The following is a 22,664-nucleotide window of genomic DNA, read 5'->3' on the forward strand; positions in this document are numbered from 1 at the left end:
CTATCAAGACTGAAATTAAATTTACTGAAGACAAAGTACATTTAGTTAATACAGGCTCCCCATTCCCTTCCTGCTAGTTCTGTAAAGAAGAAACTTGCTAGAAACTGTGCACTGTAAACTGGATAGGAGCATATTGATGTGGCTGCAGCCTCCTAGAACTACTACATAGTCCCATTCATTTGCTATTTCAGGAGAAAAACTATGAGAAGACAAACCTCATTTAGGCTTGCTCTAAACCATTTAGAATACAACGAACATGTCCAATATGATAATGGAGGCCCAGACATTTTATTTTAATCATGATCTTTGTTTATAATACTTTAAAATAATTTCTTTTTTCTCTCTCATTTTTATTGTAATTAATAGAGGGGTTAGAGTGATATTAGCCAGATAGAGGGTGCATTTCTTCTCACACATTGATACCCCTTCTCATGATTTTGTCCTGTTTCCCTCTCTCCCACTCGCCTCATTTTGTTTTCCCCTTCCCTTTCCTATTTCAAATAAACAAATAAACATGCATACCATATATCAGATAACAAGGTCAGATTTCTTCTTCAATGCATACTGCCTATAGTTATATAATTCTGATTAATATTAGGCTAAGTTGATGCTGGTTATAGACAACAAGATGGTAGTTTACTATCTCACCTTAATAACTTCACTTACTTCATTAGTGTTTAGATTATTGTGTCTGAGAAATGCAAATCTGTGCTTTGGTACTTGAAATGCTGCAGAGTTAGGACAAATAGGCACACCTGTATCTCAACCATTCATCTTAAGTCTAAGACCTTTCAAATTCCTCATGTGATGCTATTATATCAATTTATGAACTTCAATCTCATTTGCTTTTTTTTTTCTTTGAAGGTACGATCCTTCCTTCTCTGCATTCAGATCTTCTTTTATACCCACATCCTGCTCTCTCCTCCTTTCTTTACAATACCAGATAATTCTCAGGAAAGAAAACTCTGAATATCTAAACACTTTGGTTGTGTTCTAGCTTTTAGAGCTTCATTATATTTGTCATGGCAGAATTAATTAAACAGGAATGTGATAGTGCAAAGTGAACTGTGCAGTGTACTAGCTGACAGCACTTTTCTGATGTTCTTCTCAACAATTAGCACTATCATAATTTGTGTTAATAATGCACTATCTTAAGTGCTCTTGATAAATTGAATGAATTTTAAATACAGGAGTGGGAAAAAGTAAGAATTGAATCACTCATGAGAATATATATGGATGGATTCAATCTTGTCATTGCAATATTAGAATGACTAAAGTAACAATTATTCAATTTCTAGTTTACAATATTGGGGATCTCATTAAATTTTAAGATAAAATATACTAAAATTGTATCTGAAATTGATCTAATGAAACAGACATTTTGTTCACATTAAAAATATTGTTTCTAATGTACAGGTTAAATTTATTTTTATCCCTTTACTAGTTTGCTGTGTCTTCTTCTCCATCCATTGCCCCTTCTTTGAAAGAAAATCGTTTTCTCCAAATAATTTACTCCTAAAATTTATTTACTTTTGCACCTTTTTACCCAGTGCTGGGCTTGAATTCAGAGCCTGAATGCTGTCTTTAACTATTTTGCTCAAGGATGGTATGCTACCATTTGAGCCATAGCTCTGTTTATAGATTTTTAGTAGTTAAATGTGAGTGAGAGTCTCACAAATTTTACTGCTTGGACTGGCTTATCCTTAGATCTCAGCTTCCTGACTAGTTTGGATTACAGTTGTGAGCCTATGGCACAAACTTCACCATTTATTCTTACAAGTTAAAATGTGAAACTAGGGTTCATGTGTAGCTTATCAATATATATTTATTGATACTGTTCATAAAAGTCTCTCACATATTCTTCACATGTTGTAAGTTTACTGATTATTTTTCAACAACTGCATTGAATTATTTAGAGTGGCTTTCATTTTCCATAAGAAGATTTGCAGTTAATTAATAACTTTTAATTATATGAGCTATTTAATATATACTTATAAAGTAAAATAGAATTCATCCTAGTAGTTTGGCAATGCAAGCTGCTAGTAAAGAAAACCTTCGCTTCATAGTAGTAAAGAGTATGTTGTCAGTCAGAAAGTAGGAGCAGAAGATGAAGTTGTTATTAGCATACATTAGTCTCAGAAGAGATATTACACTGTGATATTTCAAAACTTGTACACAAAATACCCCAATCCACTTCACTCTCTATCACTCTACTCCAGGCTACTCCATGAATGAATTTCAACATGTCATTCTGTTTTCACATCTATAACGAAACACTTTGAGTATATTTATACTTATTCATCCCCTTTCTCTCTTTTTTTTTCAGGATCATGCTTTATCCACCTCTTGCATTTGAATCTGTTATTTACTTTTTAAAAAGTGTGTGGATAGATATACTAATTCCCAATCATTTTGTTGAGGGACTCAAAACTAATATGCTGTTTATGTTTGAGCAAGAATTTATCACTAAATTATCCACCCCAATTTCATTTTATGAGTAAAATTGCTTTCTGGGATGGATACATGAGCAGCAATATGAACAGAGAGTGGCGTAATGGACAGATTTCAAGGTCTGTTAAACTCTCCTGCACATTAACATCAAATTCATCATTCACATCTGCCAATTTTGACTGGTTAAATTTTGGTGTTATTTGTAGTATGTATTGTTTTAAAATTTATATTGCATATATATCATATCTTTTGGGGGTAGTATTGAAGTTTGAATTCAGAGCCTTATGCCTAATAGGCAAGCACTCTACCTCTTTAGCCACACTCCTAAATATTTGTCTACTTCTTTTTTTTTCTTTTTCTTTTGTTAGTTGTGGGGCTTGAACTCTGGGTCTGGGTGTTGTCCTTGAGCTCTTCAGCTCAAGGCTACCACCCTACCCTTTGAATCACAGGGCCACTTCCATTTTTCTGGTGATTAATTGGAGGTAAGAGTCTCATGAACTTCTAAGTGCCTGGGCTGGCTTTGACCCACAATCCTCAGATCTCAGCCTTCCGAGTAGGAGGATCGCAGGCATGAGCCACTGTGCCAGGCTTGTTTACTTCTTTTGTTGAATTGTAGTTTAATTTCAAAATTCTGAAGTTTGTACATTGCCTGTTTATGTTTGAAACATGTGGAATGCTGTCTGATATAATGAAGAAATAAGTTAAAAAGTCAACGAATAATGGAGAACTCTGAAATGAATTAATTATACTATACCTAATATTTCTTCAGTTCTAGTTCTTCACCATATTCATATGTTTTTTTTCAGTTCCAATTCTTCACCCTATTCATTAATTTGCAATATCTTGCACTATCAAGAGAAACAGTGGCTCATATAAATATCTAGAGGAAAATATCCTCTTTTCTTAATGAGTATTCTTTTAAATCTCTCTCATTTCTACTTAATGTAGCCTAAAGGAAAAAAATATTTCTTTTTAATTTTCCTTTATAAAATACTACAGCATATAGAGAAGTAGTTGGTATTTAATAGTCATTAGAGGAAAATGTGTTCCTAGATTATTTAAAATTATGATCTTGGATGAATTGTAAGACAACCCAATATAAGACAAAGTCATTTTCTCTCTATGTAAGAGAATCATTTAAAAGATGTAATACAATTTTCTTCAAAGCATATGATAGCTGAATATTTCTATTTCCAACATAATGAAAGGATTTCAAGAATATTGAATTATACTGACACTAAGACTGTTGATGGAAAAACAACATTGAATTCAAAGAATCTTTCTGTTTTTAGGCGTATACAAGATCACAGAGAACAAGATTCTTCATTTTTGAGTACCTTAAACATTAAGGAAAAAATTAAAAGGACTATTTTTTTATTTTCCTATCCTTTTACTCTTAAAATCAGAGGCATTATAGGGCTGAAGAACAGAACATTATCAGCCAGAATTTCATCAAAACAACCTGTATATAAGAAGCCAAAATAAATTTTCTATTTTTTAAATGTTATGATGGGCATTTGGGTTTGTCACATTTTTCATCTTTGTAAAAAAAATGCCTGAGAGCATCCATTTGAGAGGGAGGTTTTGTACTGGATCCCTGTTTCAGAGGTTTCAATTCATATTTACTTGTCTCTTTTTTCAGAGTCATGAAGAAGCAAAACAAAATGGCAAAAACAGGGTGGTAAAACAATATCACTACCCGAGCTAATCCCAGCGACTTGGGAGACTAAGATTGGAGGATCATGGTTCAAAGCTAGCCTGGGCAGGAAAGAGTATAAAAAACTTATCTCCACTTCACCATCCAAAAAATAAAAATCCAGAAGTGGAGGGGAGACTCAAGTGGTGGAGAGCTAGCCTTCAGTGAAATGTTCAGTAGCCAGGTCTAGACTTTAAGCCCCAGGACCAGCACACATACACGCACACACACACACACACATACACACACACACACACACACACACACACACACACTAATAAATTTTTAAAAAATGCTCAACTAATGGTAGCTAGGAAGAAATGGGATGGGAGAGAGATAAGAATACAACTTTCCACAGTTGACTTTTTTTTTGTCTTTTATAGCTTTTTTTCCCCCCTGAGCTGAGGACGAAACTCAGTGCCTTGCTCTTGCCAGGCAAGTTCTTCTGCTGAGCTAAATTCCCAAACCCTACAACTTTCCACAGTATAGCTCTTGTGACCAACTTTCTTCCAAGATGCTTTATCTGCTACTGTCTGTGACCTTTGCAAAATATTTGCATCTTTAGCCTCTGGACTGAAAAAAATTAAGACAAGAAAGAATATTAAATAATCTGAAGAAATGAATTCTGCAACCAGCCTGTGCTAAAACTATTTGTGATATTCTAAGTAAAGAATTGTGAGAAAATGGCTATGTTTTCATTCTCCATGTTTCCTTCCTAGTTGGAGATTGATAGGGTGAAAAATCCACCTCTATTTAGGATAGTAATTAACTGGATAAAACTTTATATTGTTAGCATGGTTCTGTCAGTCTTTCTACTTGATTATGAATTTTCAAGAGCAGTTTGCAAAGCCAAGGACCACCTTTTAAAAATTTCTATGAAGCTGTAGGAAAAAATATTATAATATAGTGGTTGCTTCAGAATTTTGATACCCAACCCGCAGACCTATGGCCACCTGATCTTTGAGAAGGGAGCCAAAAAAATAGAATGGAAGAAAGACAGCCTCTTCAACAAGTGATGCTGGCAGAACTGGTTAAGCACCTGCAGAAAACTAAAGTTGGATCCTTCTTTGTCACCATGTACCAGGATTATCTCCAAATGGATCAAAGACCTGGAGGTAAAAGAAGATACACTGAAAACTTTAAAAGAAGGAATAGGAGATACATGAGGTCGCCTTGGCACAGGTTAGAACTGTCTTAATAAGGACCTAGAAACACAACAAATCAAAGAATGTCTGGATAAGTGGGGCTACATTAAACTGCAGAGCTTCTGTATGGCAAAGGACATAGCTAGCAAGTTAAATAGAAAGCCCACAGAGTGGGAGAAGATCTTCACTAACCATACAACAGACAAAAGCCTCATATCTAAAATACATTGAATCTCTCTAAAACAAATTATCAAAGAAACCAGCATTTCATTAAAAGATGGGCCAAAGTCTTAAAGAGAGACTTCTCTGAAAAAGAAATAAGAATGGCCTATATACACATGAAGAAATGCTTGACATCTCTGGCCATAAAAGAATTGCAAGTCCGAAAGAGGCTGGAGCTGCTGATTTTGTGGGACATGACTGTAAAAGAAGGCTTAAACCCAAGGACTTGATGCCAAGGCAGAGAACTTCTAAAGCATTATTCCAAGTAGTATCAGTAGAAGAATACATTTGAGATTAACTCTTGTCTTCAAAACTGAAAGCAGCCTATGATTGTGATGACTATGGGTTAGAGATGTGGCCTACAAAACAGACATCTCTGAAAGAAATGCCCATCACTCATTAAACTACTATTACTATTAGAAGAGATCCTGAATGGAGTGAATTTGGGAGTTTAGACATAAGACCAATCCTTAAATCTAACCTCCACACAGTGTTCCCACAGGAGAAGAATCTTACCAATGTGTTACAGAGATCTGACAGACATCAAAGCAAAGCAATTCTCGGAGAACCTACCCAGGGAAGAAATCTTGCAAATATAGTAACTGTAGGAAGGCCTTTCATTTCCAGTCAGAATTGAAGCCTCATCAAGAGATGTCACTCTTGAGAAAAGCCCCACAAATGTTTTGACTTTATTTCATCCCTTAGTAGACATCAGAGAATTCACACCACAGAAAAGCCTCATGGTTACAGTGAATATGGGAGACCATTCAGCCAATGTTCATTTCTTGTTTTCCACTATAGTTTCTATACTGGTGAAAGCCCTACAAAAGTAATGAATGTGGACATGCTTTTGACCATACTTCTTCCCTCATTAAATATTAGAGAACTCCTACTGGAGAAAAGTCCTATGAAGGTCATGAATTTGGAAGAACTCTCAGTCAGAGTTCACCTCTCATTGTACATTATAGATTTCATACTGGAGAGAACCCTACAAGTGTAATAAATGTGGGAGCACCTTTAGCCAGAGTTCATATCTTACTCAACATTATATATTTCATACTGGAGAGAAATGCTACAAATGTAACAAATGTGAAAGGACCTTTGCTCATACTGCAACCCTTATTAAGCATGAGAAAAGTCATGCTGGGAAAAACCCTATGCCTTTAGTAAATATTGGAGAGCTTTCAGTAGGAGTATACCTATCACCAAACCTCAGAGATTCTACTGGAGTGAGATAGTAGAAGGATAATTTATGTTGGAAGACTTGGAGTTGTGGATACATCTTGGTTCAAATTACAGTACATACTAAAGAGATGCTCTTTTAGTCACACTCCTTTCTATCAAACATTGGAGAAGCCATATTACTGAGAAGCCATGCACATGTCATGGTTGTAGAAAACATTCAAGCAGAAGTCATACATTCAACATAAGTTTATTGCCTTATCACTGGCATGAATATAGTATAAGCTTATTCTATTCAAATCTGTCCTTAACAACACAAACCAGACAACTCATCCTGGAGAGAATTCTGTAAGTATGAAAGCACCTTCCTTTAGTAAATGTCAGGAACATATTCTAGAAGAAATCTTATGAAAACTGTAAATGTGGAAGGCCTTCAGTCAGAGCCCACTCCCTAGAGAGATCATACTTGAGAAAAGCCCTGTAAATATGGTGGATATGGAGCCTTCAGCCACATCTCATCCCCTTATAAATACCAGAGAACTTCTACTAGTTAGAATCTGAGAAATTATTGAATGTGGGAAAGTCTTGCATACATTCTACTCTTGCATATCAGAGAGTGTATATGACAGAAATTCTTCAAATTTGGTAAAACCAAAAAAAAACCTCTGTAAATCTTCATCTCAGAAATTTTTAGAGCTTAAATAAAGGTAAGGAAGTTCCTTTCAAACTTGGTATTCATTTTTTAGAAAAAAGGTTAAAAGGAACTGAACTGAGAAGTCACTTTGATGATTTTCTATTTGGTAGGGCCTTTCGTATAACTGAACTCATTCTCTGACTTACCATCCTGTTACTCCTGTCATAGGGTGTTATTGCTGAGAAAGAAGGGTGGGGGCCACCAACAATCTAACCATAATTTATTTGTTATGCTGGGGACCTGTTCAAGGGCCCCATTAATGCTAAGCAAGTGCCTTTTATCTGTGTTAGCCTTCCCAGCCGTATTTTAAAGCTAAAGAAACTGATCTTCAGAAAGTGCCATGCCTGATACCTGCCTAGGCTGGGCCTTCTCTGTCATATTTCTAGCTAGAAGTTTGGGGATGGAGAGTCAGAATTCCTTCCCTATACAATGCCCTCATGAACGTATTTCTCTCTAGCATGTTACTTTTTTTTTTTTAAATCATGGAGCAGTGAACATAAGAGAAAAAAGTCCCCCAATTTTCATGCTATTGTATTACAATTTGTGAAATAAAATCTTTAAAGTTACTAAAATATAGATATTATTTAAAAGATAAAACCTTCAAAAACATTATTCTCAATGAGATAAGACAATATGAGTGACCATGTTATATAGTTAGAGTTATAAGAAATATCCAGAAGAGACCAATCCTCAGGTACCCTCATAGTGGCAAGTGAGAATGGCCACAGACGTCCTATGGGGGAAAATGTTACACAACTGTTTCTTGTTAATATTAAACGGTTTGGCAACTTTCAAATAAAAAAGAAATGCAAATCAAAACAACTTTGAGATTCCACTTCACTCCAGTTAGAATGGCCATGATCAAGAAATCTAATAACAACAGATGCTGGCAGGATTATGGCCAGGGGGGATCACTACTACACTGTTGATAAGAGTATAAACTCATTCAACCACTATGGAAAGCAGTAAGGTGGTTCCTCAAATAACTAAATGTAGAGCTCCCCTATGACCCAGCAATTCCACTTCTTGGCATTTACCCAAATGTCCAGAAACAAGGACCTACTAAAGCCAGCAGCACAATGGTGTTTATTGTAGCTCTTTTTACCATATCAAAGATATGGAACCAATCCAGATTCCCATCAGTAGATGACTGGATCAAGAAGATGTTATACTTATACACAGTGAAATTCTATGCTACCATCAGAAGGAATGACATCGCTCCATTTGTAAGGAAATGGAAAGACTTGGAAAAAAAATCATACTAAAGTGAATTAATCCAGACCCAAAGGAACATAGGCTCAAACGTTTCCTTCAATTGTAATAATTAGTACACATCTAGGAATATCCTAGCAGAGGATTACAATATCTCAAAACCTAGATACATAAGTTCATGTATGATGAGGCTAAATGAAAGGATCTGCAGGATATGGAAACAAGAGCATTATCTGTGTGATTTTGTTCTTTTTTTTTTTTTTTTTGCCAGTCCTGGGCTTGAGCTCAGGGCCTAAGCACTGTCCTTGGACTTTCTCAAGGCTAGAGCTCTACCACTTGAGCCTCAGCACCACTTCTGGCTTTTTTTTTTAATGTATGTGGTACCGAGGAATCGAACCCGGGTCTTCATGCATGCAAGGCAAGCACTTTAACCACTAGGCCAAACTCCCGGCCCCTGTGATTTTGTTCTTAATGTTCTATGTTGTTTCTCTTCTCTTTTGTTGCCCTTTGGTTAATCTCATATTGTTACTGTATCTGACTTTATTACCTGGTATGTTGTATATACTTTTATTTGTTTATTTGAAATAGAAAATGGAATGGACGAAAACAAGATGATTGGGAGAGGGGAGGGAAATGGAGACAAAAACATGAGAATGGGTATAAATGTGTGAGAAGTAATGCACCTACCACCCGGTGAATATAACTGTAACCCCTCTTCTACACATTACAATAAAAATATTGATACATTGCTCTTATTTTTCATAAGTTAAAGTTGATATTTTAGTGTGTAACAAGTAATTTTCAAGTGTCATAAAGACAAAAATCATAGTATTATTCTCTTCACTTTTTTAATGTTCCAGGTCAATGGAACTATGAATCTGAGAAAGTGAAGCAGAATTACATTTAAATATCTGTCACAAGGTGGCACTGATGTTTCAAATATGAGGCTATGCCAATGTTTTTCTTGTTGAAGGATAATTATTGAAAATGTCAAAATCTTTTGTGAAACTATCATAGTACCTTAAGCATCTTATATTTCAGATCAATATACACCAAGAAGGAGTCACAATTAGTACTATCTACTGGTTATAATTTCATAGGGTTTTTGTTTTCTCTTCCACCAAGGTCTGTGAATTTGTCAGTATGAAGCAAGCAACTGCATTGAGATATCCTAATCCAGTCTAAAACTCTTAAAGTTTAGGGGGAATAATCAGTCAGAACTATATCATGTCATTATACTTCTATTTTTTACTGTCATTTAGTTATTGATGTGCTCAGAGAACTATTCATTTCTTATTACACCTTGTCATTATTGGTTATGAAAACCAACTTATGTCTGCTAACTAGTCATCAGATGAGGATTCATGTTTACTTTAAAGATAAAGGGGATAAGATTCTGATTCAACCTTTTGGGAAGAAAGGAGGATCATGTAAGTTATTACCAAAGTATGCCTCATATATATAAATTTGAAATGAAAACTGAATATAATAAGATCACATGTTCATATTCCTTGCAATAAATATTTTTGAATTTTAATTTTATCATGGTGGGCTCTATAACTACAATTGTAGCTTATAATAGACATTTTTAAATTTTACACACTAAGAGAATCCTCCGGATAAAGTTTCTGAGCTTTGGAAGTTGGGAGGTAGTACTTATTACAGAGAGTAATAAAAATAAAGTTTGCCAAAGGCAAACAGTCACCTTCATGGGTATAAAAATGAAATAAAATAAAAACTGAAAGCAACCTTCCTGTTAAGAACACATATAGAATTAATATAAAAAATATTGTATGTGGGGCCTCCCAGCTAAATAACACTCTGAAAATTGTGTGTTCTCAAGGAATAATTAATTAAGCCCCCAAATCCTGAACGAACCTGCTTGCCATAGATGTGTTTATGTAATTAAATCCAACACAAAATTTGTTGGTGCTATCATTTGTAGAAAGGATGCCAAAATCTAACCAGTGTATCTTTTTCAGTTAATCTGCAAAGGAGCTAGTGCCTTGAATATTAAATTAGTTACTTAGAAATTAGTAGAACAAAGAAAAGAACAAAATGAGGACTAAATGTTTCTACACTGAAAGGGAAAGCAAGCTCCCAAATCTTGAGATTACTTCTGATATCCTCTAGCTAGAGAGTCTGCCCTTGAATCAGCTTTACTTTCCAATATGTTTTCTGTCTCCCTCACATGGCTGTAAACTCCACAGGAACAGAATTCCTTCATGTTTTAAGCACACAATAGAAGTAAGTGGATGAAGTCTCATACCATGTTCTTTCTTGCAGTTGTTCTTTCTTACTTTTCTATAAAAATAAACAATCTAGAATAGATATAAATTTTGAGAAGTGTTATTAGATGATGTGTGAAACCTTGACTGTGCTATTTTCCAATATAAAGCTTATTTACAACATAGAACATGTGAAACCACATTCAATTTGAAGAAACTTTCAGAATGTTTGGGCTGTGGATACCAATAGGACTTATTGAGTAGAATTTACTTGGTGTATTTTCGGTCAAATTTCAGTGTAAACACACTAAAACTGATTCTTTTTATTAAGTGAGATGATGATTTATTTCATGGCACTGGAGACTGGACTTGATGGTCTCATGGTGGCTGGATAGCTGCTGTACCGCCCAAGCCTTCGCTTACAACAAATAGAGCCAGCAATTGTCTTTAGTTTGTTTGCTGGTATTAGGATTAAGGGAAACTCAAGTCCTAGCACTTACTAGGTTGGTAATCTTCTGTTTAATCTATATTTCCAGTCAAGACAATATTATTTTTAGTATCTACACATGAACTTGAGATGATCAATTCAAACTTCTTATATGGGAATGCGAGGCTGAATGTTACAGCCAGTGCTAGTAGAGACAAGTGTGAAAGTTATGTACTCAGACAAAGGTTTCTGTCTTGGGCATGACTTAAGTAAGGCTGCCAACCTTTTTCTCTGTCTGATTCCATGGAGAGAGTTGGAAAATATAAGCTACAATCGTTCACTACATTTTAAGATTATGTCTGCAAATTTCATAGTTTGGTTAATAAGGTATTAAGGGTTTTTGAATTAGGATAATTTTCTGAATTTTCCATTATGTGAATATGATTCTGTAGATTTTGGCTTGCGTCCATGGCTTTATATACATTAGATACAGGGCTTGTAATGATCATCTTGACAAATCAGTCTAACCATCATCCAATCACTAATTCACATTTTAATTCACCATTCACCTGTTATAGGCCCAGTACTGTGTCATGAGCCTTAGAAATAGTCATAGCAAGACAAATGTAGAATATAAGCCAATAAACAAGTAAGTATATAGAAGTAAGTGGAATGAGGGATATCGGCAAATAATTCTAAGACAGTTATGGATGCCATATAATTGAGCTTCAATTCAATAGAAATTTTGTTAAGAATAGCTTTACAGCTGAGTAATATTCAACAAGTGGACAAGATAAATAGAAGAGAGCAGATGAGGTATGAAAAAAAACCCTAAATATATTTATAAACTTTATCTCCATATTGTCATGATGTTTTGTGCATACCTATAATATGGTCATTTTTTTTTGGCCAGTCTTGGGCCTTGAACTCAGGGCCTGAGCACTGTCCTTGGAATTTCTCAGGACTAGAGCTCTACCACTTGAGACACACACCATTTCTAGCTGTCCTGTGTATGTGATACCAAAGAATTTGAACCTGTGGCCCTGTGCATGCTAGACAAGCACTCCACCATTAGGCCATGCTCCCAGCCCCAAAACAAGCTTTTTTTTTTTTTTGCCAGTCCTGGGCTTAAGTTCAGGGTCTCAGCACTGTCCTAGGACTTTATTTTGCTCAAGGCTAGCACTCTACCACTTGAGCCTCAGTGCTGCCTCTTCTAGCTATTTTTCTATGTATGCGGTACTGAGGAATCAAACCTGGGTCTTCCTGCCTGCTATGCAAGCACTCTACCACTAGGCCAAACTTCCAGCCCCCCCCAATACAAGTTTTTGTAATTTAAAATATCAAGATTTTGAACCAGAATATTTCTGAAAAATACTCAAACAATAATGGTTAACATCTGCCTCTTTCACTTACTGCATGAAAAAAAGATAATTCTCTTGAAGTATTTTTTATTTCATTAGATAAAACTTCAGCACACTGGCTAGGAGTTATTCAGTGCTTTTTTAGTTATAGCAAATTTTTTAAATTAATATGGTAGCTGTTTTTCTTTTATTTTAAGTTAAGCATCATAACAAATATTTCCACCAGTTTTTTTGTATTTTATTTTATGTTATTTTTAATATATTTTATTGTAATTAATAGAAGGGATACAGGATATTTGCAAGATAGAAGTGCATTAATTCACATACACTGATACCCTTTCACATGTCTTGGTCCCCATTTCCCTTCCCCCCATCCCTCATTTTGTTTTCCCCCCTTCCCTATCCAATTTCAAATAACCAAGTACAAATATATCCAATATCAGGTAACAAAGTGAGATACTGTAACAATACCAGATAACCAACGGAAAGCAAAAGAGATGAGAGATAACATAGTACCTTAAGGACAACAATCATTCATTATGTGGCTTATGTTTCTATATCCTGAAAATCCTTTCATTTAGCATCATACTATATGGCCTTTTGTATCAAGGTTTTGCTCTATTGCAAATCTCTGCTAGGAGAGCCCAAGGTTTCTACTGATTATGACAAATGAGGGAAACCATTGAGCCTAAGTTCCTTTGAGTCTAGCTTACTTCACATAATATGATTTTTTCTAAGCCTTTCCATTTCCTAACAAATGGTGTGATGTCATTCTTTCTTTTTTTTGTATTCATTTATTTATTTATTTTTTTATTGTAATTAGTAAAAGGGTTACATGATATTTGCCAGATAGAAGGTGCATTAATTCACATACATTGATACCCTTTCACATGTCTTGGTACCCATTTCCCTACCCCCACAACCCCCAACCGTCTTGGTTTTCCCCCCTTCCCTATCAAATTTCAAATATCCAAATACAAATAAATTCAATATATCAGATAACAAAGTGAGATATTATACCAATATGAGATAACCAAGGGACAGCAAAGGAGATGAGAGACAACATAGTACATTAAGGACAACAATCATTCATTATATGGCTTTTGTTTCAATATCCTGGAGGTCCTTTCAATTAGCTTCACATTATAGGGCCTTATGTATCAAGATTTTGCTTTATTGCAGAGCCCAAGGTTTCTACTGATTATGACAAATGAGGGAAACCATTGAGCCTAAGTTCCTTTGAGTCTGGCTTACTTCACTTAATATGAACTTTTCTAAGTCTTTCCATTTCCTAACACATGGGGCGATGTCATTCTTTCTGACAGCAGCATAGAATTCCATTGTGTACAAATACCACAACTTGTTGATCCACTCATCAACTGAGGGACATCTAGGTTGGTTCCATATCTTTGCTATGGTGAATAGTGCTGCAATGAACATGGTTGTGCTAGTGGATTTAGTATGTCCTTGTTTCTGGATGGTTGGGTAAATGCCAAGTAGTGGAATTGCTGGGTCATAGGGGAGTTCTATGTTTAGCCTTTTGAGGCACTGCCACACTGCTTTCCATAGTGGTTGAATGAGTTTGCACTCCCACCAACAGTGTAGTAGTGATCCCTCCTGGCCACATCCCCTCCAGCATCTGTTGTTATTCGTTTTCCTGATCCTGGCCATTCTAACTGGAGTGAGGTTGAATCTTAGAGTTGTTTTGATTTGCATTTCTTTTATGACCAGAGATGTTGCGCATTTCTTCATGTGTCTATAGGCCATTTTTGTTTCTTCTTCAGAGAAAACTCTCTTTAAGTCTTTGGCCCATTTTTTAATGGGATGGTTGTTACTTTGGAGGTTAGTTTTGGAGTGATTCAATTTTTTGAGTTGTTGATATATTTTAGATATGAGGCCTTTGTCCATTGTTTGGTTGGTGAAGAACTTCTCCCACTCTGTAGGCTTCCTGATTAGTTTACTAGCTATGTCCTTTGCCATACAAAAGCTCTGCAGTTTAATGCAGTCCCACTTATCCAGCCTTTCTCTGATTTGTTGTAATTCTTGGTCCGTATTAAGAAAGTTGCGACCTGAGCCAAGGAGGCCTAGTGTATCTCCTATTCCTTCCTGTAAAGTTTTCAGTGTGTCAGCTTTTACCTCCAGGTCTTGGACCCCTTTGGAGTTAATTCTAGTGCAAAGTGACAAAGAAGGATCCAGCTTTATTTTTCTGCAGGTGCTTAACCAGTTCTGCCAGCACAACTTGTTGAAGAGGCTGTCTTTCTTCCATTCTATTTTTTGGCTCCCTTGTCAAAGATTAGGTGGCCATAGGTCTGTGGTTTAATATCTGGGTCCTCAGTTCTATTCCATTGGTCTTCAGGCCTGTTCCTGTGCCAGTACCAAGCTGTTTTGATAATTATTGCTCTGTAATAGAGTCTGAAGTTTGGAATTGAAATTCCTCCAGCGCTGTTCTTTCTGCTAAGGAGTGTTTTTGCTATACGGGGTCTTTAATTATTCCATATGAAATTTTGGATTGCCTCTTCTATTTCTTTAAAGAATGACATTGGGATATTGATGGGTATTGCATTGAATTTGTAGATAGCTCTTGGCAAGATTGTCATTTTCACAATGTTGATTCTTCCAATCCAGGAGCATGGGAGGTTTTTCCATTTCCTTAGTTCTGCTTTAATTTCCTTTTTTAGGGTTTTAAAGTTTTCGTCAAAAAGGTCCTTTACTTTCTTAGTTAAGCTAATTCCTAGGTACTTTATTTTCTTTGAGGCTATTGTGAAAGGAGTTTCTTTCCTGATTATTGCCTCGTTCCTCTCACTGTTGGCATAAAGGAAGGCAGTTGATTTTTGAAGGTTGATTTTATAGCCTGCTACTCTTCCAAAGCTTTGAATCAGCTCAAGGAGCTTGGGAGTAGAGTCTATAGGATTGTTTAAATAGAGAATCATGTCATCTGCAAAGAGGGATAGTTTTATTTCCTCTTTCCCTACTTGGATCCCCTTTATGATTGCTTCTTGCCTTATTGCACTGGCTAGGAATTCTAGTACTATGTTAAAGAGGAATGGAGAGAGTGGGCATCCTTGTCTCATTCCTGATTTTAGAGGGAATGGCTTTAGATTTTCACCATTAGTGTAATACTGGCAGTAGGTTTCTCATACACAGCCTTTATTACATTGAGGAATGTTCCATGGATTCCTAGTTTCTCCAGAGCTTTTAACATAAAGGGGTGTTGGATCTTGTCAAATGCCTTTTCCGTGTCTATTGAGACAATCATGTGATTTTTGTCCTTGCTCCTGTTGATGTGTTGAATTATATTAATTGATTTGCGTATGTTGAACCAGCTTTGCCTCCCTGTGATGAATCCAGTTTGATCATAGTGTATAATTTTTTTGATGTGTTGTTATAGATGGTTGGCCAGTATTTTGTTGAGAAGTTTAGCATCGATGTTCATCAAAGATATAGGTCTATAGTTCTCTTTCTTTGATGAATCTCTGTCTGGTTTGGGAATGAGGGTTACATTGGCTTCATAGAATGAGTTTGGTAAGGAACCTTCATTTTCAATTGCGTTGAAGAGCTTGAGGAGTATTGGTGTGAGCTCTGCTTTGAAGACCTTGTAGAATTCAGCTGTGAATCCATCTTGCCCTGGGCTTTTCTTTGGTGGAAGTTCTCTAATTGCCATTTCTATTTCAGAGCTTGAAATAGGCCTGTTGAGTTGGCTTAGTTCTTCTTGGTTCAGTGTGGGTATGTTAATATTGGCTAGGAATTCATCCATTTCATCTAGATTCTCAAATTTGTTGGCATAAAGGTTTGAGAAGTATTTCCTCATGATATTCTGGATCTTGGTAATTTCTGTCGTGATATTACCATTTTCATCTGCGATTTTGTTTATTTCAATATGCTCTCTTCTTTTTTTGGTAAGATTTGCTAAGGGCTTGTCAATTTTGTTAATTCTTTCAATGAACCAACTCCTTGTTTTGTTGATTCTTTCTATAGTTTTTTTGGATTCCAAATCATTTAATTCTGCTGTGATTTTAATTATTTGCTTTCTTCTACTGGGGTTTGGGTTGGTTTGTTGCTCTTTTTCCAGGAGCTTAAGGTGACACATTAACTTGTTGGTTTGCAATTTTTCCAACTTGTTGTTGTAGGCACTCAGCGCTATAAATTTTCCTCTGAGTACTGCCTTTGCTGTGTCCCAAAGGAGTTGGTAATTTGTGTGCTCCTTACTGTTAAATTTCATAAACTGTTGAATTTCTGTTCTGATCTCTTCGATGACCCATTGGTGATTCAACAATGTGTTGTTCAGTCTCCATGAGTTACAGGGTTTTCGTTGGTGGAGATGTGTGTTCAGTTCCAGTTTGATGCCTTTGTGGTCTGAGAGTGTGCATGGAATAATTTCAGTGTTTCTGAATCTGTCCAGGTTTGTTTTATGGCCTAAGATGTGATCTATTTTGGAAAATGTTCCATGTGCTGCTGAGAAAAACGTATATTCTGTTGTTTCTGGGTGGAATATTCTGCAGATGTCTGTTAGATCTAGTTGGTCTATATAGTTGTTCAGTTCTAAGGTTTCTCTGTTGAGTTTTTGCCTTGTTGATCTGTCCATAGGTGAGAGTGGTGTGTTAAAGTCACTGACAATCACTGTATTTCAATCTATGTATGGTTTCAGTGTAAGTAAAGTTTGCTTGATGAAGTTTGAAGCTCCGGGATTGGGTGTGTAAATATTTAGGATCATTATGTCTTCCTGGCGGAAAGATCCCTTTAGTAGTATGTAGTAACCTTCTTTGTCTTTTCTTACTAATTTTGGTTTGAAGTCTATTTTATCTGATATGAGGATGGCAACTCCAGCCTGTTTATGGGGGCCGTTAGCTTGATAGAGTTTATTCCAACTTCTCACTTTCAAAAGATGATTGTTTTTTTGGGTAAGATGTGTCTCTTGAATACAGCAGAATGATGGCTCTTGGTTTTTGATCCAACTAGACAGCCTATGCCGTTTAATTGGAGAGTTAAGTCCATTGATATTGAGAGTTGGGATTGAGAGATATTTATTAGGCCCTACCATTTTTAAAAGCTTTTATTTGGGCCTGTGTCTTGACAGTTCTTGTGGTCCTTAGATGGTATGCTGTTTAGGTGCCATTTCTTTCCCTATATTGCATTTATTTTGGTTTTCTATGTATAGAACATCTTTCAGAATTCTCTGTAGTGTTGGTTTTGTTGTGAAGTATTGTTGCAGCTTTTCCCTGGAATGGAATGTTTTTATTGTTCCCTCAGTTATGAATGAGAGCTTAGCTGGGTACAGTATTCTTGGTTGGTAATTATTTGACTTAAGGGCATGACATATATGCTTCCAGTCACTTCTTGCTTGCATGGTCTCTGCTGAGGAATCTGGGGTTACTCTGATTGGTTTTCCTTTATAGGTTACTGAACCCTTTTCCCTGGCTGCCTTTAGGATCCTTTTTTTGGTTTCTATTGTTCCAGTTCGGAGTACGATGTGGCGGTGGGATGTTCTTTTCTGGTCAGGTCTGTTTGGGGTTCTAAAAGCTTCTTGTATCTGGATGGGTCTACCCTTCTAGATGTTTGGGAAATTCTCTGAGATGATTCCCTGAAGTATATTTCCAATCCCATTGACCTCTTTCTGCAGACCCTCCTCAATACCAATTAGCCTTACATTAGGCTTCCTAATTGTATCTTGGACCTCCTGAAGTGCTCTCTCATTTTTCCTAGATTTGGATTGATTCATTTTATGTTCTTTCTCTATAATAACTAAATTATCTTCAGCCCCGGAAATTCTCTCCTCTGCATTGTCTAACCTGCTATCAAAGCTATCTACTTTATTTTTCATCTCCCTTGCTTCTAATTGCTCATTTTTGATGCCTTGCATCTCTTCTTTTAGATCATGTATGGATTTCTTTAGCTCCTTTATTTCCATTTGAGTGGTTAGCTCAGTAGCTTTATTTTCTTTGAACATTTGCTGGAGTTCGGTCACCTTTTTATTTGTGGATTCTATGAATTCATCCATCTTTCTTTGAACAGCCTTTATTATGGCCTCCTTTATGGCTTCTCCTTTTTCACCTATCACCTTGTTTATGGTTTCCTGTTGTTCGGCTATGGCTTCCTCCCTTATCTCTTTCTTTATATTTTCACATTTTTCATTAATGATGTTTATCAATTGCATTTGTACAGCACTTGAAGACTCTCCTCTAGGTTTGCCAGTGACTGTTCCATTGGCTGTTTACATTGGGTGGGGGGGGTGGGGGATGTTGTTTCTTGATTTGACATTTTTCTTGAGTTTCTTGTTCTGCCCATTTGAAAATGGGAGCAAGATTAATACTAAACACGATTATTGTTTTTCAGATATAACCAACCTAGACCTCTGTAGCTGGCAGACTCTAGATGTTCACAAGTTTTGATTGGTGTTATCACTCTTTCTTTTTGTGCAGTTACCGACCAGTCTAATAATCCACTGATAAGCAATTTATACCCAAAACAATAAGCCTCTCAATCCAATCTCTATTGTCTTTAAGTCCCTCTGAGCCTAGAGAATAATTAAACACCTAGATATTCAGTGTTGCTCAACAGCCATCAAGTGTAGATCCATGCAGTATAAGGGTTGAAAGAGGAGCAGAGATCCAGAGATAGAAAAATAGAATGAGAGAGGTCAGGGGGTAAGTAGATAGCGTATTTGAGTACAAAGTTTGAAAAGTATTAGAATAAAACTTATGTGTTGCTGCATGACTAGCTCTTAGCCCAACCAGTGGCCTCACAGTGGACCGTGGGATGGATCTGCGAGCTTCGGTCTGAGCGCGGTTGGCGGACGTTTTCCTGTGCTGCTTCCAGTGGCGGCCCCAAGCCAAGGGTCTGGGGATTGAGAGTTTCGGGGGCTCTCAGCAGGACCAGCAGGAGACCCCTCTGTTCCCAGGGGCAGGGCCCAGCTGGTGACGTGGGCTCCAAGGTCAGAGCCGCGCCTTCTTGGTTCTCAGAAGGGGAGCTTGGCTGCTGGTTGGCCCTTCAGATCTCTGCTGTGTTTCCACTGCTTTGTCAGAGTCTGTGACTGTGGGGGGCCCCTCGGTGCTGTCTTGCTCAGGATTCCCAGCTGGAGGATGCCCCGCTCAAGAATTGAGGGGAGGCAGATGCTGGCTCCTATTTACCCACACCCCCTACCCACTGTTGTAAGGCAGGGTCCCAACGCCCTCCACTCTCCAGATCCAGTGGCCTGGGAGAGGAGCATGGTGGGAGCTGGGACAGCTCCGCCTCCCCTGGTGGGGTGCTGAGTCTTAGGGTCCGCCCGCTTGTCAGTCTCCAGTCAGAGGGCTGGGGGTTGAGCCCGTTAGGCGGGGGGGATTTGGGACAGCCCTGCCTCCCTTGGTGGGGTGCTGGGTCTTATGGGTAACCCGCCTGTATCTCCAGTCAATGGCCTGAGGGAGGGAGCTGTTGAGGGAAGGGACAGGATTCCAAATTCCTTGCCCCCCTGCTCCCGCCAGTCTTTCTCATGCAGGGTGTTGGGGTCTGAGTTAAGTTCTATTGCTTGGCACCCGCTCCGCTTTCCCGATGTGTTTGGGGACGCGCTGTATTACTCACGCCTCTGCGTCCATCTGCGGGTGCTACACGGTGGTGGGGAGTCTTTCACTCCCCTCGGGTCTCCGCTGCCGCCTGTGTTCTGCATCTGGGTTCTGCTGCTTGCTGTTCTGGTTCCTCATCTGGGTTCCGCTGCTTCCGCTGTTTGCTGGCCCAGTTCTGTGCTGGTTTCTGCAGCCGTTGGGCTCCCAGCCTGGCGCCCTCCACTGCCGCTGCTTTTCATGAATTAGAGCTGGCGCCCGCTGCCGCATTCCCAGCATGGAGCCAGCACCCGCTCAAGCCGCTTTTCGTGGCTTGATCTGGCGCCAGCTGCCGATTTTCGCGGCTTTCTGCGGCTTTCGCGGGTTGGATCCGGCGGCGAGAGGTGAGGGACGGGTCCTCGTGTTCCAAATTCTTTGAGAAAGTTGGATGTGAGCTTTATCTGGATTTCTTTTCCGGTTTGAGTCCTTCTCCGTTGCTTTTTGAGTTTGTTGTTGTGGATTTCTTTAGGTAGTTGGCTCGTGGGACTCCCTGGTTCTCTCTTTTCGTCAGAGAGAGCTAGGCAACGTCGCTATTGTCTCGGCGCCATCTTCCTTTTCCTCGATGTCATTCTTTCTGACAGCATCATAGAATTCCATTGTGTACAAATACCACAACTTGCTGATCCACTCATCAACTGAGGGACATCTAGGTTGGTTCCATATTTTTTCTATGGTAAATAGTGCTGCAATGAACATTGTTGTGCTGGTGGATTTAGTATGTCCTTGTTTCTGGATGATTGGGTAAATGCCAAGTATTGGAATTGCTGAGTCATAGGGGAGCTCTATGTTTTCTTTTGAGGAACTGCCATACTGCTTTCCATAGTGGTTGAATGAGTTTGCACTCCCACCAACAATGTAGTAGTGATCCCTCCTGGCCACATAGAATTCCTAGCCAGTGCAATAAGGCAAGAAGCAAGCATAAAGGGGATCCAAATAGGGAAAGAGGAAGTAAAACATTCCCTCTTTGCAGATGACATGATCATGTATTTAAAAAATCCTATAGACTCTACTCCCAAGCTCCCAAAGCCTGAAAAAGGAAATTAAAGCAGAATTGAGGAAATGGAAAAACCTCCCATGCTCCTGGATTGGAAGAATCAACATCGTGAAAATGACAATCTTGCAAAGGGCTATCTACAAATTCAAAGCAATACCCATCAATATCCCAATGTCATTCTTCAAAGAAATAGTAGAGGCAATCCAAAATTTCATATGGGATAATAAAAGACCCCATATAGCAAAACCACTTCTTAGCAGAAAGAACAGCGCAGGAGCAATTTCAATAACAAACTTTAGACTCTATTACAGAGCTATAATTATCAAAACAGCTTGGTACTGGCACAAGAACAGGCCTGAAGACCAATGGAATAGAACTGAGGACCCAGATATTAAACCACAGACCTATGGCCACCTAATCTTTGACAAGGGAGCCAGAAAAATAGAATGGAAGAAAGACAGCCTCTTCTACAAGTGGTGCTGGCAGAACTGGTTAAGCACCTGCAGAAAACTAAAGTTGGATCCTTCTTTGTCACCCTGCACTAGAATTAACTCCAAATGGATCAAAGACCTGGAGGTAGAAGCTGACACACTGAAAACTTTACAAGAAGGAATAGGAGATACACTAGGCCTCCTTGGCACAGGTCGAAACTTTCTTAATAAGGACCAAGAATCACAACAAATTAGAGAAAGCCTGGATAAATGGGACTGCACTAAACTGTAGAGCTTTTGTATGGCAAAGGACATAGCTAGTAAATTAATTATGAAGTCTACAGAGTGGGAGAAGATCTTCACCAACCATACAGCGGACAAAGGCCTCATATCTAAAATATATCAACAGCTCAAAAAATTGAATCACTCCAAAACTAATCTCCAAAGTAACAACCATCCTACTCAAAATGGGCCAAAAACTTAAAGAGAGTCTTCTCTGAAGAAGAAACAAAAATGGCCTATAGACACATGAAGAAATGCTCAACATCTCTGGTCATAAAAGAAATGCAAATGAAGACAATGCTAAGATTCCACCTCACTCCAGTTAGAATGGGCAGGATCAAGAAAACTATTTCCATAAATTTAAAAATAAGTGATTCAGGTTGGAGAATATGCACGTATTCAGATTATCAAATAGCAAAGGAAAAATGTTTCATGTTTTATTTTATCTTAGTGTATCTCTGCTACTATTACATCATATTTAACGTGTAGAATATAAAACCATTTTCTTTATTTTTATGCCCCTGGTGGGAAAGGTTTTTTCCGTCATGTTTCCATGTATGAGACTTTCATTTTTCAATGGTAATATGCATTTACTGATCAAAAATATACCTTGTATACCTGATTTTTCTACACAAAAAGAAAGGAAAATAACTGGAGTAAAGAGAGACAAATGAAAGTGTGTCCAACTTTGGAAAATCTTCTGTGTCTATGTGTGTATGGGTGTGTGGGCCAGAGATGCACCTAAATTGGAACTTTAAGTGCTTGTTT

At 37.7% G+C, this 22,664-nt stretch overlaps 1 pseudogene; it reads left to right on the forward strand.

The window, feature by feature from the left end:
• The first annotated feature begins 5,743 nt into the window (after window positions 1-5,743).
• LOC150061413 (uncharacterized) lies at window positions 5,744-6,752 on the forward strand (annotated as a pseudogene).
• Window positions 6,753-22,664: the final 15,912 nt, after the last annotated feature.

Source organism: Megascapheus bottae, chromosome 6 (genome assembly GCF_031878675.1).
Source record: "Megascapheus bottae isolate mThoBot1 chromosome 6, mThoBot2.hap1, whole genome shotgun sequence".
NCBI classification, from domain to species: Eukaryota; Metazoa; Chordata; class Mammalia; order Rodentia; family Geomyidae; genus Megascapheus; species Megascapheus bottae.